Here is a 15,756-nt window from a genome sequence, read left to right as displayed (position 1 = left end):
GAGCAACTGCTCCTCTTCAGCATGCTCAGGATGCAATCTAGGGCTTGGCTTATCCTTGGGGCCGATGGAAAAGCCCGAAAATCCTGACTCCGAATCTCCATTCCCAGGTACACAATGGATTGGGAGGGAATGAGCTGAGACTTTTCTAGATTGACTAACAGACCCAGTTCTTTGATCAAGTCCAAAGTCCAGTTGAGACTCTCCAGACAGCGACGACTCGTGGAGGCTCTCAACAGCCAGTCGTCTAAATAAAGGGAGGCTCTGATGTCCGATAAGTGGAGGAATTTTGCTATATTCCTCATCAGATGCGTAAACACCATAGGAGCTGTGCTTAGGCCAAAACACAGGGCTTGGAATTGGTAGACAACCTTTCCAAAAACGAATCTCAGGAAAGGTTGGGAGTCTGGATGAATAGGAACGTGAAAGTAAGCATCTTTCAGGTCCAACGAGACCATCCAGTCCTCCTGCCTGACCGCTGCTAGGACCGACTTCGTCGTCTCCATCGTGAACGTCTGCTTGGTGACATAAGCATTGAGCGCGCTGACGTCCAGCACCGGTCTCCAACCTCCTGTCTTCTTGGCCACCAGAAAGAGACGGTTGTAGAAGCCCGGGGATTGATGGTCCCGGACTATAACCACTGCCTTCTTCTGTAAAAGGAGCGACACCTCCTGGTGCAACGCTAGCCTCTTGTCCTTTTCTTTGTAGTTGGGAGAGAGGTTGATGGGAGATGTGGTCAGAGGGGGTTTGCGGCAGAATGGTATCCTGTAACCCTCCCTCAGCCAACTGACAGACTGGGCGTCTGCACCTCTCTTTTCCCAGGCTTGCCAGAAGATCTTGAGTCTGGCTCCTACTGCTGTCTGGAGATGAGGAGAGTCAGTTTTTCCTTTAGAAGCCTTGGAACCTTTCCTAGACTTGCTCCTGGAAGAGTCTGGACGGGAGCTTCCTCGGCTGGGGGCTCTACCACGAAAGGGCGGAATAAACCTCGTAGCAGGAGTATCAGCCACTGGGGTGCGATAAGTCCTGGGGACTGAGGTAGCAACCTTAGTCTTACGAGCTGATGAGGCCACAAGATCATGGGTGTCCTTTTGTATCAGGGCCGCAGACAAGTCCTTAACAAGCTCTTCGGGAAATAGGAACTTCGAGAGCGGAGCGAAAAGGAGTTGAGACCTTTGACAAGGTGTGATGCTGGAGGAAAGGAAGGTACAAAGCTGCTCCCTTTTCTTAAGCACTCCTGACACAAACATTGATGCAAGCTCGCCAGATCCATCCCTAATAGCCTTATCCATGCAGGACATTAAAAGCATGGCTGAGTCCTTGTCCGCAGGGGAGGTCTTCTTGCTAAGGGCCCCCAGGCACCAGTCTAGGAAATTGAACATCTCAAAGGCTCTAAATACACCCTTCAGGAAGTGATCAAGATCTGAGAAGGTCCAGCAAACCTTAGAGCGCCTCATTGCTGTTCTACGAGGAGAGTCTACCAAACTTGAGAAGTCAGCCTGGGCAGAGGCAGGTACTCCCAAGCCTGGTTCCTCTCCTGTGGCATACCAAACGCCCGCTTTTGAAGTGAGCTTAGTCGGAGGAAACATAAAGGAAGTCTTTCCTAGTTGCTGCTTAGACTGTAACCACTCTCCTAAAATCCTTAACGCTCTCTTAGAGGACCTTGCAAAGACGAGCTTAGTATACGTTGACTTGGCTGGCTGCATGCCCAGCGAAAACTCAGATGGCGGAGAGCGGGGGGTAGCAGAGACAAAATGGTCTGGGTATACCTCTCTGAAAAGAGCCAAGACCTTACGAAAGTCAATAGGAGGCGGAGAAGACTTGGATTCATCCACGTCTGATGAGGGATCCAGGTGTGCAGCCTCATCATCAGAAACCTCATCACCAGAGTGTAGCGAAGTGAGAGGTAAGGTATGCTGAACAGCAGAATCTGCACGAGCTGGAGCAAAAACACTTGTGGTTTCCTCCTCAAGTCTAAGTTGAGGAAACACCTGAGGCTCAGGCTGCAAAGGCTGGTCAAAAGAAGTAGCAGAAGGTAGGCGCATGGGTGGAGGAGGCTGACTCCTGGCATGAGTGTCTTGACTCAAGAGTTGCGCTTGCTGTAAGGTTGGTGGATGCGCAGTAGCAGGTTCCTGAGGAACGAGTTGAGGTTCCTGAGGTGTGAGCTGCGAGCGTTGAGGTAGTGGCTGCGCAGAACGCAGTAATTGTCTCGCGAGTTGAGGTTCCTGAGGCGCAAGGCTAAGGTGTTGAGGCTCTCGCCTTGAGGAGGGTTGAGGTCGCTGCAGCGAGAGCTGAGGAGTCTGTCTCATGGATGGGAGAGGTTGTTGTACCTCAAGAGAGTGTTGCCTCACTGGTGGAACTGCAAGTGGAAGCGGAGGAAGTAAGGTATAAGCTTCCTGTTCCCATTGCTGAGGTTGCCTTAAGGAAGGCGGAGGTAGCTGCACCCCACTGGAAACTGTCAACTCAGAACGTGGTAAGGTATCCTGAGGAGCCTCAACATCGTACGCCTGGCAGGCAGGACTGCGGTTAGGCGGAGCGATCGCAGGAGGAGGTGTAACCTTCTCAGCCTGACACTCACGCATCAAGACCGCAAGTTGTGACTGCATGGACTGCAGCAGAGTCAACTTGGGGTCGGCAGACACTAAGGTCTGCTGAGGCAAAGCCTTAACAGAAGAGATCTGTTGCGGCAGCACCTTACTCCTCTTAGGAGGTGTGCATTCAACTGATGACTGCGGCGAGTCAGAGCTGATCCAATGACTGCAGCCAGGTTGTAGAGCTCTTGAGGTCTGGACTCTGCGTTTGAGTGGTCTTGAGACCTGAGTCCAACGTTTCCTCCCTGACAATTCTTCAGCAGACGAGTAAAAGACGGGCTCAATCGTCTGCGGGTGGGAGTGACGGTCTCTGGAAGACACGCCCGCAACCACCGAGGATACTTCTGTGCGCCGATCAAGGCCTGCCGAACCCTTTTGCCCTTCGACATTGCTTCTCCCCTGGGCTTGGGAGCTTGCAAGAGGTCCTGGACTGGGAGGACGACTGGCACGCACAGAAGTACCCTCACGCACCACACTGACACTGACACTAGCACTTGGCACTGCACTGACACTAGCACTCGTCACAGCACTGGCACTATTACCACCCACTGCACTCTTGACCTTAAGTTCCTTGACTTCGGCCATAAGAGACTTATGATCACTAACCACCGACTCCACTTTGTCACCTAAAGCCTGAATGGCACGCAAAACAACAGACATATCAGGTTGAGGGCAAATAGTAGGTTCGGGGGTAGCCACTACAGGGGGAGGAAAAGGTAGGGGATCATGAGGTGAGGAAAAAAGTGAAGAGCGAGAAGAACTCCTCCTAACTCTCTCTCTCTCTAACTTGGTTGAATACTTAAGAAATCGGACAAAATCAAGTTCCGAAAGTCCGGCGCATTCCTCACATCGATCTTCCAACTGACAGGGTCTTTCCCTACAGTCAGAACAAGCGGTGTGAGGATCTACCGAGGCCTTCGGAATACGCCTATTACAAGACCTACATCGTCTATGGGGTGGGGCTTGTGAAATGTCAGACATCTTGAATCGAAGAGTTAGCCAAGTGGGGATTCCAAATCAAGCAAAAAGATTGTTAACCATTAATCAGAACTAAATAATAGCTATCTAAGCTAATATAAAAGTTTTCCAGTAAAGCGACAGCCGAAATCTGAGAGAAATACTTCACCAAAAGCCGTGAAAATACTCCAAGATCATAAGCGTATCCCAGAACGTCTTGCCGGAAGCACGACAGAGGAAAAATTGAGGAGGTGTCAACAAGAAGTACTGTAGTACCTGGCCACAGGTGGCGCTGGTGAGTACACCCCCTTCTAGTATTGTGATAGCTGGCGTATCCCTCCCGTAGAATTCTGTCGGGCAACGGAGTTGACAGCTACATGATTATCGGGTAAGTTTAATATTGAAAAATGGGTTTTAAAATTTAAAATGCCTGCTTTCCATGTATCCCAGTGTTTTGATAGAATTTCATTATTATTACTATTTTTTATTATGGAGCCCTTGTAATTTGTTGGGACAGACCGGGTGTAAAATTTCCAAAGTTATGACTGAAACCCCACTTTTTATAAAGAAACAAACACAAGTACACCACCTAACCTAAACAGGAGCAGTATCCCTACCCTCGCAAGGTTATAGTGTATAGTACTAAAACGTAATATTTCATGAATTGTAAAACTAACTTTATTCAATATCGTAATGTGCTTCAGACCAAAATAAACAAAATTTTTCCCATAAAAAAAATCAATTTGACAAGTAATAAGAAAGTTTAGGTATTCCTAACGAACTACATTCACCCCAAAAAGGATATAAATAACATAACAGAAGACTTGTATAGGGTGTATTCTAAGGTGTTTCAACGGCTATTGATGACATAACCTGAGTTGTTGTGGCCGATGCGGTAACATCCCTGATTGGTGAACAGCAGACTACAGTTCGAGTCCCGCTCAAAATTGTTAGTTCCTTTGGTTGCTGCAACCTCACCATCTTTGTGAACTAAAGACGGGGGGGGGGGGGGGGAAGCCTACAGGTCTATGTGCCGAGTCATCAGCAGCCACTGGTTAGCCCTCCTTGGTCCTAGGCTTGGGTAGAGAGGGGCTTGGGCACTGATCATATGTATATATGGTCAGTCTTTAGGGCATTGTTCTTTAGGATAAGGCAATGTCACTGCCCGTTGCCTCAGCCATTCATGAGCAGCCTTTGAACCTGTAAAGCCACAGGTTTTCAGTTATGGTGGGTCGACTACATAACTGAAAACCTATGGCTTTGCATCAGGTATCATCATCACTTACATTCGTAATGCCTTAAAATATACCGTGTACCATCCTAATTGTAAGATATTTAAATGAAATTTTTTTGTAATAATCATCATAATATGACAAATTCGGAGATAATTTGTATTTTTCTTAATTATACAAACCTTAGCTATCTAATATGGGTAATTACTTTCGGCGTAGCTAAAAGGACGAGCCATTAGAATTTTAACGAGGGTTTACTACCCCACAGCTAGTTAGTGGGGGGTAGGAAGGATAGCTTGCTACCCTCCCCCCTCACACACCTGTGTGTTAAGTTCACTTTGCCTAGAGGTAGGACTCCACGGGGGACAGGGCTGGCAGGCAAGTTTGATTAAATAGCTAAGGTTTGTATAGTTAGGAAAAATACAAATTATCTCCGAATTTGTCATTTGTTCCGTAACTGAAATACAAACCACGTTATTTAATATGGGTGACTCAACCCTTAGGAAGGGTGAAATAAGTCCCAGCCATACTGGCTTTTGCCCGGGGACTCATTATCTGAGTGTGTCAGCACTCAACAATAAAGAGTCCCTGCACCTCGCTCGCACCTTGCTATGCAAGGGCTGCGGCCTACGTAAGCTGTGTGTGAAGGAATATGTGTGACTCGTCCTAGGAAGTTGACCTGAAGTTCTTTAGATGGAAACTTTAGGCTTGGACTCTCCCAATACCACCTCGTCAGGGTATGGGGACGAGACAGTATTAACTTAATACTAGGAACACAAGGAAACATGGTTTACCTGCAGTGGTTTGAGGTCACCTGTGCAGAGAACCCAGGATGCTGCTTTCCCCAAGAGAGGGGAGGATGAAGAAAAGAATAAGGGCCAGACATACCTTTTCTTTCATGCAGACTAAAACCGGGTAACGATGCCCTCAACCCTCTGCTACTTGTCCATTAAGGAGCCTGATGTTTAAACCAGCTGTTGTGCAGCCTCCTGTCTTGCAGGTAGTGGGCTGTGAAGGTCGTTTGGCGCTTCCATACCCCTGCTTGTAGAACCTGCGTCACTGTGAAGTTCTTTTTGAGGCCCGGGAAGTAGCTACACCCCTGACATCATGAGCTCTAGGGTGACGTGATGGAGGAGGGTCTGGATTCAGGGACAGATGGATTGTCTTTCGAATCCATGCTGAGATGGTGTTCTTGGTAACCCTCCTCTTCGACCTCCCGGTGCTAACAAACAATACCTGCACTTGGGGACGAACTGCAGCTGTTCTTTTCAGATATAGCCTCAGACTCCTTACAGGGCACAATAGGAGATGGTCTGGGTCATGTGTTACGGAACGAAGACTCAAAATCTGGAAGGAGTCGAACCAAGGGTCCGGCACTCCCGGATTCTGAGTCTTAGCAATAAACTCAGGGATGAAGCTGAACGTTACCTCCCCCCATCCCCTTGAATGGGCGATGTCATACGAGAGACCATGAAGTTCACTAACTGCTTGACGCCAAAGCTAGTAGGAACACCGTCTTCCAAGTCAGGTAGCGATCTGAAGCCAGGCGTAATGGTTCGTAGGGAGGTCTCTTAAGAGACCTGAGAACTCGAACCATGTTCCATGGAGGAGGTCTCACTTCCGACTGAGGGCAGGTAAGTTCATAACTACGTATGAGTAGGGAAAGTTCCAGCGAAGAAGAAATGTCCACTCCTGTGAGCCTGAAGGCTAGACTTAGGGCTGAGCGATAGCCTTTCACTGCCAAGACTGAAAGGCGCATTTCTTCTCACAAGTACACGAAGAACTCCGCTATTGCTGGAATAGTGGCATCGAGTGGAGAGATACCCCTTCCACGACACCAACCACAGAAAACTCTCCACTTTGCCTGGTAGACCCCTGCGGATGACTTTCGCAGGTGTCCAGACATCCTTTCCGTAACTTGTTGCGAAAATCCTCTCTCAGCGAGGAGATGCTGGATAGTCTTCAGGCGTGAAGCCGAAGCAAAGCTACGGCTTTGTGAAAAATGTTGGCGTGTGGTTGTTTGAGTAGCTCGTGTCACGGAGGGAGTTCTCTCGGAGGCTCCGTAAGGAGTTGCAGAAGGTCCGGAACCGGAAACCATTACGCGTGATGCCACAGCGGAGCTATGAGGGTCATCGAGAGATTGACCAATATTCTGGTCTTGTTGAGTACCTTCCTCATCAGACAACGGGGAAAAGGTGTATACGTCGATGTTGTCCCACCGTTGTTGAAAAGCATCTTGCCAGAGAGCCTTGGGATCCGGGACTGGGGAGCAGTACAGCGGCAGTTTGAAGTTCAACGCTGTCGTGAACAGATCCACAGTCGGGGAACCCCACAAAGTCAGGACTTTGTTGGCTACTTGAGGATCCAAAGACCACTCAGTACTCACTATCTGAGACGCTCTGCTCAGACTGTCGGCGAGCACATTCCTTTTGCCTGGAATGAAGCGAGCCGATAGTGGAATCGAGTGGACTTCGGTCCATCTCAGTATCTCTACTGCAAGATGGGATAGCTGTTCTGAAAAGGTACCTCCCTGCTTGTTGATGTAAGCCACTACTGTGGTGTTGTCGCTCATCACCACCACAGAGTGACCCGCCAGGTGCTGTTGGAACTGTTGAAGGGCCAGGAAGACGGCCTTCATCTCTAGAAGATTTATATGGAGGCACTTTTCTGATTCTGACCTCAGGCCTGAGGTCCTGTGGTGCAGAACGTGCCCCCCCCCCTTTCTTTGAGGCGTCCGAAAACAGCATCAAATCCGGAGGGAGGACGAGAAGATCCACTCCCTTTCAAGGGTTCTCGTCTGCCCCCCACCACTGAAGGTTCGTCTGTTCCGCTAGACCCATAGGGATCAAGACGTCCGGGGAATCGTGTCCTTGACTCCACCGAGACTTGAGTGGCCATTGCAGAGATCTTATTCTGAGACGACTGTTGGGAACTAGACGGGCCAAGGAGACATAACCATGACTGGGCTGGGAGTTCGTCTCGTCTGAGGAAATGACTTTCGACCTTCCTCAGCCTTGCTATCCTGTCGTCTGATGGGAAGGCTTTGTGGAGATTGGTGTCCAATATCATGCCTAGATATACGAGTCTTTGGGTAGGAAGCAGAAAAGACTTCTCGAGATTTACCATGATCCCTAGATCTTGACAAATTCCCAGAAGTTTGTCTCGGTGCTGAAGAAGGGTTGACTTCGAGTCTGCTAGGATCAGCCAGTTGTCCAGATAACGGAGGAGACGGATGCCGATCCTGTGTGCCCATGAAGATATCAGGGTGAACACTGGTGAAAACCTGAGGTGCTGTGGAGAGACCGAAACACAGCACCTTGAACTGGTAGATCTTGTTGTCTAGGCTGAATCTTAAGTACTTCCTTGAAGACGGATGGATTGGGATCTGGAAGTACGCGTCCTTCAGATCCAGTGTACACATGAAGTCTCGCGGTCTCACTGCAAGTCTGACCGTGTCTGCTTGACAAACCTGTTCAGAGCTGAGAGTTCGATGAATGGTCTGCAGCCTCCAGACGCCTTCTTTACAAGAAAGAGTCGACTGAAGAAGCCTGGGGACCCGTCGAGGACCTCTTGGAGAGCGCCCTTCTTCAACATGGTCTCGATTTCTGCCCGAAGGGCTTGCCCCCTTGCCGATCCCATGGCAAGAGAACTCAACGACACTGGATTTGCTGTCAGGGGAGGTAGAGATGTTATGAACGGGACGCGATATCCTTGACTGATCACAGAGATCGTCCAGGAATCGGCCCCGAGTTGCTGCCACCTGTCTGCGCAACTTTGAAGGCATCCCCCCCACCGGTGGACATGCAGGGGGATTGCCAATCCTAGCGTTTGCGGCCTGGGCCACTCCCCCTAGGATTTTTCCCTCCCATGGAAGACTTTTTGCCTTTCTTGTCTTTGACAGGAAAGGGCTGCTTGGACACCGCTGCCTTTGCTGCTACTGACGGTTTCGTCGTCTTTGTAGGGCGAGGTTGTTGAGGTGCTGGAGGTTAATAGGACTTTGATGTTAAAGCCCTATGGAGGAGGGAGTCCTGGTTGGACTTCCTCCACCTCTCAGCCACTTGCTCTACATCTTTCAGCTCAAACAGACTACTCCCCTAAAGGGAGAAATGTCTGAGCCTACTGACCTCGGTGCTGGGTACCTTCGAATTAAATCTTTCAGACACCGCATCTCGGCGTTTCAGGATAGAAATTGCCCACAAGTTCGAGACTTGGTGGGCTAGAAACTCGATGGTACGAGTGCCTGAAAGAAGGAAGGTTTCCAAGGCCTTCCTGGTACTCTCCTTAGACAAGTCCTCGGATCGTATCAGGATGCCAAGAGACCCTAGCCAGATATCCAGCCACGAAGTTGCCTGCATGGCCCACTTCGCTACCTTCTCCTGGCTGAGGATCTCCGAGGCCGAGAACGACACTGGCCGGTTGGAGTGTCTCTCAAGAGGGACTCCCCTGGAGAGCTCTTCCACCAAGTGGTGGAGGGGAAGATCTAAACAGGACTCCTCCATGATCTCGAAGTACGTCCTCTGGTGGACACGAGGAGGTGGGAGGAGTTTGTTTCCGGCACTGGAACGGCTGGAGGAGGGAAGCTCGGAGAGCTGGCTCTCAACCTTATCTCTGGCACTCTTAACCCCCTGGGACCAAGGCAAAGCCGCGCTGGCTTTAAGGGGCTTCTGGGTACCAAAGACTCGGTCCAGAACCGTGTCCTTGCCCTCTCGAGGAAGAATCTCTGGATTTACGAATCCGTTAAGGTTCCTCATCAGAGTCAGAACTTGCCAGAAGGCATGTCCCGATTCTTGCGGCTCTCCTCCTGATGGACTAGCAGCAAGGTCTCCAGTCCCCAAAGACTCTTCTTAGGGGGACCCATGGACGTTCTCTGCGGGCTTAGCTGGCTCTGGTCTGATCCTCGAAGAAGATTTCGGAATTGTCTTGGAGTCCTTCGACTCCCACCTGGGAGGGATGCAGGATTCCAACAAAGATGGTGGGGGGCACTTCTCCACCTCCACCAGGGAAGACTTCTCAGCGCGAGATAGGGTTTCTCCCATTGGTGCGATGGGAGAACGCCTCACCTCAAGTGAATCCCCTGAGGAAGGAAATTCTCGTCCACAGGGGAGGGAGAGAATGTCTTGGGGGGGGGGGGAGCCTTCCTCAAAGACTTCCGAGAAGCCATTTTCGCCCTAGGAGAAGTTCTCTTCCTCTTCAGGGGGGCCGAGATTGCCGCTGATTTGAGGCCTAGTTCAGAGAAAGCGGGGTTGAAAGCCTGCGCAACCGCTCTGATCAAGGGCCCAAACCAGGGCTGCCGACTGACAATAGCGCTGTCAGAAACACCCTCTGGAGGGAAGGGGATCGTAAGATCACTAGGAGTGGAAACTACAACAGGGTCTGCCTGAAAAGAAGCTGTGGAAGAAATGTTCCTGGACCTGTCCGGAGACTTCCCTCCCTCCATTGAGCGCGCTGTCCTGCGTTAACGGGGGGGGGGGTTGCAATGAGGACGACCTGACCGCGCGTTGTCCTGCAGCCTCTCGTGTGGGAACTCGCTGTGAATCGCGCTGGCGTTCGCGCGATAGGTTATTGCCTGGATTGGGCAATCGCTCGCGCGCAGGCGAGGGTGCGCGTTGGCGCGTGGGAGAGGGTGCGCGTTGGCGCGCAGGAAAAGGAGCTCGTGGGTGCGTAGGGGACAGGGCGCGTGAGCGCGCAGGTGAAGGGGCGCGTGGGCGCACAGGTGAAGGGACGCGTTGGCGCGCAGGTGCGCGTTCCGGAGACCTCAGACGGTGTGTAGCCACAGGATCCCAAAGGGCCCGTAAGGGCGAAGCCGGTGGGCGCGCGCGCAGGGGAAATATCCCTAACGCGCGGGCGCTCATCTGGAACCGTAGTTCTAGCAGTGGACGCGCGATGGAGACTGCGGGCGACGGCGCGGAGGCGAGCAGACGAGATCCGGTGGAGCGTCGGCGATCGGTGGTGCGGTGGAGAGCGCTGGTGAGCAGGGAAGGAAGAAGTCTTCCCTCTGGAACCCAGATCCGAAAATCGTGGGCGAGCAGGCGAATGATGGCACGCAGTAGAGCGCTGGCGCACAGGAGATCGCTGACGAACAGGAGAGCGCTGACGAACAGGAGAGCGCTGACGAACAGGAGAGCGCTGACGAACAGGAGACCGTGGGCGTGCATCAGGCTGAGGGCGCGTAGTGGTGCGCTGGCGAGCAGGAGATCATGAGCGCGTTGTCTCTGGAACTGCCGGGCGAGCAGGAGATCGTGGGCGTACAGGAGATCGTGGGCGTGCAGGTGAGCGCTAGCGAGCACTTGCGTGCAGTAGCGCAGGAGAACATTGGCGCACAGGGGATACCTGGCGCTTAAGGGACTTACACACAATGTGTGAAAGCCCCTTTTGCCCCGAAGGGACCGGTGCCCGTTGGATAACGGGATGGGTGGGCGCCCACAGCGCATCTGCAGCCAGGAAGGGCGACGGCAGGTCAGCAGGTCTGGCAGGAGAAGGAGATCGGGAACGATCTGCGGAGAGGTCCAGGTCCAAAGAAGTAGCAGGAACTGTCGCTGAAGGACGAGGTTCCTCTGCAGCGGACTGCGAGGATGAAGACCCGAAGAGGAGCCTCCTAACACCCTTGTGAGGAGAAGGTAGACCTCGGCGACGAAGAGGAAGGCGAGCCTTACGTCTTATACGTCCTCTGGGAGCAGCAGGCAGACCATCGGCAGTCCTCCACAGAAGAGTCTCTGTCAGTGAACTCCCCCCGGGGGGGGGAGGGGGGAATCACCTGCAGGAGAGACCGTTGTACTTAGTTCCCCCCTCGAAAGATGTTCGGAGGGGGGAGCTAAGCCTTCAGCTACAACATGAGCAGAGGTTTGAACACTCTCATTGGAAGCCTCTGCCACAACAGCCTCGACGACAGACAGAGGGTCAACCTCTGCTACCGTCGGTGACTGTTTGACAGCTGCTCCCAACCTGATCATGTCAAACAGGGCTTCCTTGGAGAGCGAGCCCTGAAGCCCCAAGGAAGCCCAAAGCTGTAAAAGATCATTATTACTCACATTCACATTAGGAGAAACAATTAAATCCTCCCCCAGGGGAGGAGGAGGAGCTGCTTCGCTATGGGAGGCAACTCCCTCTCCTAAACCCCGAGATCGGTCAACAACAATACGGCCTACGCTACCACTCGACGGCCTCTCGAGAGAAGCCGATCGAGTGGGAGCTTTGGAGGAGGTTTGGGCCACGAAAGAAGTGTCTATAGGATTTTCCTTCTTCAAAGAAACCTTTGAAGGAGAAACATCCCGTTTGGACTTCTTCTTCCGGCGTCGGGAAAACCTCTCCCAGTGGGAGGTAGACCACTCCCTACATTCAATAAATACATTACCACTATCACACCGTTGACCTGTACAATAAGGGCATAAGGTGTGTGGGTTGGTGTCTATTGACGACATGGAGGTCCCACAAGGGTGGTCAGGCAACCCAAGACACTTCCGCATTGTAAAGGCCAACTTTACAACACTCTAGAATAAGAAAAAAGCAAAAAACAAAGATTAATAATGGCTGTCGTGTAGGTTAGGGTGACCGCGGACACGTCCGTCTAGCACCCGGCTCAATAGCAAAGTGAACTTACCACACAGGTGTGTGAGGGGGGAGGGTAGCAAGCTACCCTCCCTAACCCCCTGCTAACTAGCGGTGGGGTAGTAAACCCTCGTTAAAATTCTAATGGCTCGTCCTTTCAGCTATGCCGAAAGTAATTACCAATATTAAATAGCGTGGTTTGTATTTGTTACTGAACAAAAAAAAGTTATTATACTGTAGTCAAAGCTGATTAATAGTAATGAAACACAGTAAAAACACGGGAGATTTTGTTTGCCAGGACTTCCGGATGCATAGAAAACGTGACTTTCCGTTCCAATTCCTATGGAGTCGTCCATAAAAGTGTTCCTCGTATTTAATGTATTACAAAGACAATTCTACTTAATTGAGTTAATGATTAATTGGTTTTTGCTTTGAGTATGCTCACTTGGCTCGCAATTAGACATTATCTCATCGACTATGTTCTGGCAAGAGGAACGTTTTGCTACCTGCGTTAGCCCATGGGCTAGTATTCAAGAGTAGATTATCAATTATACAAACTTAGAATTTGATTACCTCAGTTATTATTACCGTGCTATTCATAGTTATGGGCTTAAATGAACGTAAAAGTATCAATTTATTGAAATGTGGCAAGCAGCCTTAGTATACCAGCGGCCAGTTTCACCCTCGTGCACAGAAAACGGCAATTTTCTTCCTATTTTCTAATTGCTCGTTTTTCTGCAAAGCCTCTACACAAGAACACCACTAACCTAAACTTCCGGGGTGTATGTATGATAGCGGCCACCTATATGTATGGTGATGGCTGACTAAGAATACGGCAGTTTAAGGGGTTCGCAGTGGCCTGTTAGCTCCCCGTTAGATAAGTAGGTAAGAACATGGCTTGTAGGTTAGGTTAAGGGGGAGAGTTAAGTTAGTTTGTGTCCATTTTTATGCACTCTGAAGGAGGGATTGGCCGCTGATATACAAAGGCTCCAAACTTCCCAACCTAACCTACAAGATGCATCCATACGTAAAATGAGGGGGCTAACGACCCCCTTTTACACCGACATATTCTTAGCCTGCCGTCATCATATTAACAGGTGGTCGCTATCATACACACACTTCTACGTTGATTAAATCGTTCTTGGAAAATTGTGTTAAAGAAAAATAAGTGTTCATTGTACTATTCTATAATTGTACCCTGCTCATACCCTACCTAGCAATACATGGATGCCATGTGGACTGGGGCCGTGGTCAGTATTCAAGATATAACACCAATTATCTATACTCTGTGAGGATTTACTTTCTAGTGTATGATAGTTTGTGTTGCTTTGAATTGAGTATGGTATATACCAACACTGTGAACTTGCCCTCAACTTGTCCTATAGCCAAGGACAGAACCAGTCTCCATATGTTTTAAAAATATTCGATGAATTAATCACAGAAATTGAGCACATAACACTGATTATAACACTTTACAATTTAAGTACGAAATATTTATTGAAATTACCTACGGTACTCGTAGTAGTCTATGTGTATTCAGCTTACGTGACAAATAACAATACAAAATGTTCAGTTTGACGACAAGTTAATAATGATTCTTAATTCGTATGAGCTCTATGAATACTAAAAATCATTTTGCGTATCTTGGACATATGTATATTTTTAATAGTTGTTATGTTTACATGAAAATTTATATTACTTATATGAATAATATTTGAATAAAGCCTAAAAGCCGAGTACAATCTGGATACATGGAAGAACAATACTAAAGTGAGCGCCAACAGCTGGGCAGAAAGTCTTTGAACGAGAGAAAAAAAAGAAAAAAACACACACAATTATACTTCAAGTACATCTGCATATCTTACCGAACAAAATAGTTGTTAATTTATAGTCAACGTTGTTAATATTTCATAGGTATTAGGTTGGCCAGGGCACCAGCCACCCGTTGAGACACTACCGCAAGAGAGTTATGGGTTTTTTGACTGGCCAGATGGTGCTACATTAAATCCTTCTCTGGTTACGGTTCATTCTCCTTTTGCCTACACACATCCACACAGAATAGTCTGGTCTATTCTTTACATATTCTCCTCTGTCCTCATACACCTGACAACACAGAATACCAAACAATTCTTCTTCACTCAAGGGGTTACTGCACTAATTATTCAGTGGCCACTTTCCTCTTGGTAAGGGTAGAAGAGACTCTTAAGCTATGGTAAGCAGCTCTTCTAGGAGAAGGGCACTCCAAAATCAAACAATTGTTCTCTAGTCTTGGGTAGTGTCATAGCCTCTGTACCATGGTCTTCCACTATCTTAGATTAGAGTTCTCTTCCTTGAGGGTACACTCGAGCACACTATTCTATCTTATTTATCTTCCTCGTGTTTTGTTAAAATTTTTATAGTTTATGTAGGAGATATTTATTTTAATGATGTTACTCTTCTTAGATTATTCTATTTTCCTTTTTTCCTTTCCATACTGGGCTATTTTCCCTGCTGGAGCCTCTGGGCTTATAGCATCCTGCTTTTCCAACTAGGGTTGTAGCTTAGCTAGTAGTAATAATAATAATAACAACACCAAACATTGTCTTAGATGTTTATTCATTTTTTTTACAATCAAATAAATTGTAAACTTGTAGCTCAACAATTTGTATCATACTATATTTGTTTTCATTTCCCCACCACTTCTCTTCGCCGATCTACGTTAACATGTACTTCAAATTCATAGGGGAGAATTATGTTTACTGAAATAGGTAGCATCTTTGTATATATCAATTATTGTCACAAAAACTCAACATCAAAGTTTCTTTAAATTCATACACTTCTGGATGCACTTTCAAAATATCTTGCTATGCAAGTTTAACATAACATAGTTTAGTTACCGTCTAATATTCCCCAAAGTGAATCTAATACGTTTTCTTTCGTTATTCTTCGTTTCTGTTGCAGCTTATGACACGACAAATGGTTTTTACCTCAGTAGTGAAGAGAGAATCTCGAAATATGATACTTTAAGGGTTGTTTTCCCGGTTCTATCACACATGGAAAGCCTGTTCCTTACAGGACCTACAAGATCTGATTGCAGTATACAGTTCTAGGTATTCATAGGCAGTATGTTGGCCAAGGCACCAGTCACTAGTTGAGATAGTACCGATAGAGTTATTATGTCCTTTCAAGTGAGGCATCAGTCTGAGACTCTTTCAATCCTTTGACTGGACCCCTCTCTAGTTGCAGATCATCTTCCTTTGCCTACAAATACACCGAATAGTCTGTCATATTTTTTTTAGATATTCTTCTCTTTCCCCATAGACTGGAAAAACAGAAAAAGAAAATCTTCTTTACTGAAGAGGTTAACTACTACACTGTAATTATTCAGGGGCTACTTTCCTCTTGGTGAGGGTAGAAGAGGATCTTTAGCTATGCTAAGAAGTTCTTCTAGGAGAAAG

General features: G+C 48.5%; 1 protein-coding gene across 5 annotated transcripts in view; it reads right to left on the bottom strand.

Moving 5' to 3' along the window:
* Positions 1-13,915, bottom strand: part of LOC137623351 (selenoprotein N-like) — a 153,237-nt gene extending 139,322 nt beyond the window's left edge. For 2 of the 5 annotated variants that reach the window (XM_068354176.1, XM_068354180.1), the window contains exon 1: positions 13,827-13,915. The gene's annotated coding sequence lies outside the window, so the exon portion shown is untranslated. The other 3 variants (XM_068354177.1, XM_068354178.1, XM_068354179.1) reach the window with 3 other exon arrangements.
* Positions 13,916-15,756: the final 1,841 nt, after the last annotated feature.

The sequence above is a fragment of the Palaemon carinicauda genome, chromosome 30, assembly GCF_036898095.1.
Source record: "Palaemon carinicauda isolate YSFRI2023 chromosome 30, ASM3689809v2, whole genome shotgun sequence".
Classification (NCBI taxonomy): domain Eukaryota; kingdom Metazoa; phylum Arthropoda; class Malacostraca; order Decapoda; family Palaemonidae; genus Palaemon; species Palaemon carinicauda.
The sequence above is the reverse complement of the archived record's forward strand: the minus strand, read 5'-3'. Positions and strand labels throughout refer to the sequence as shown.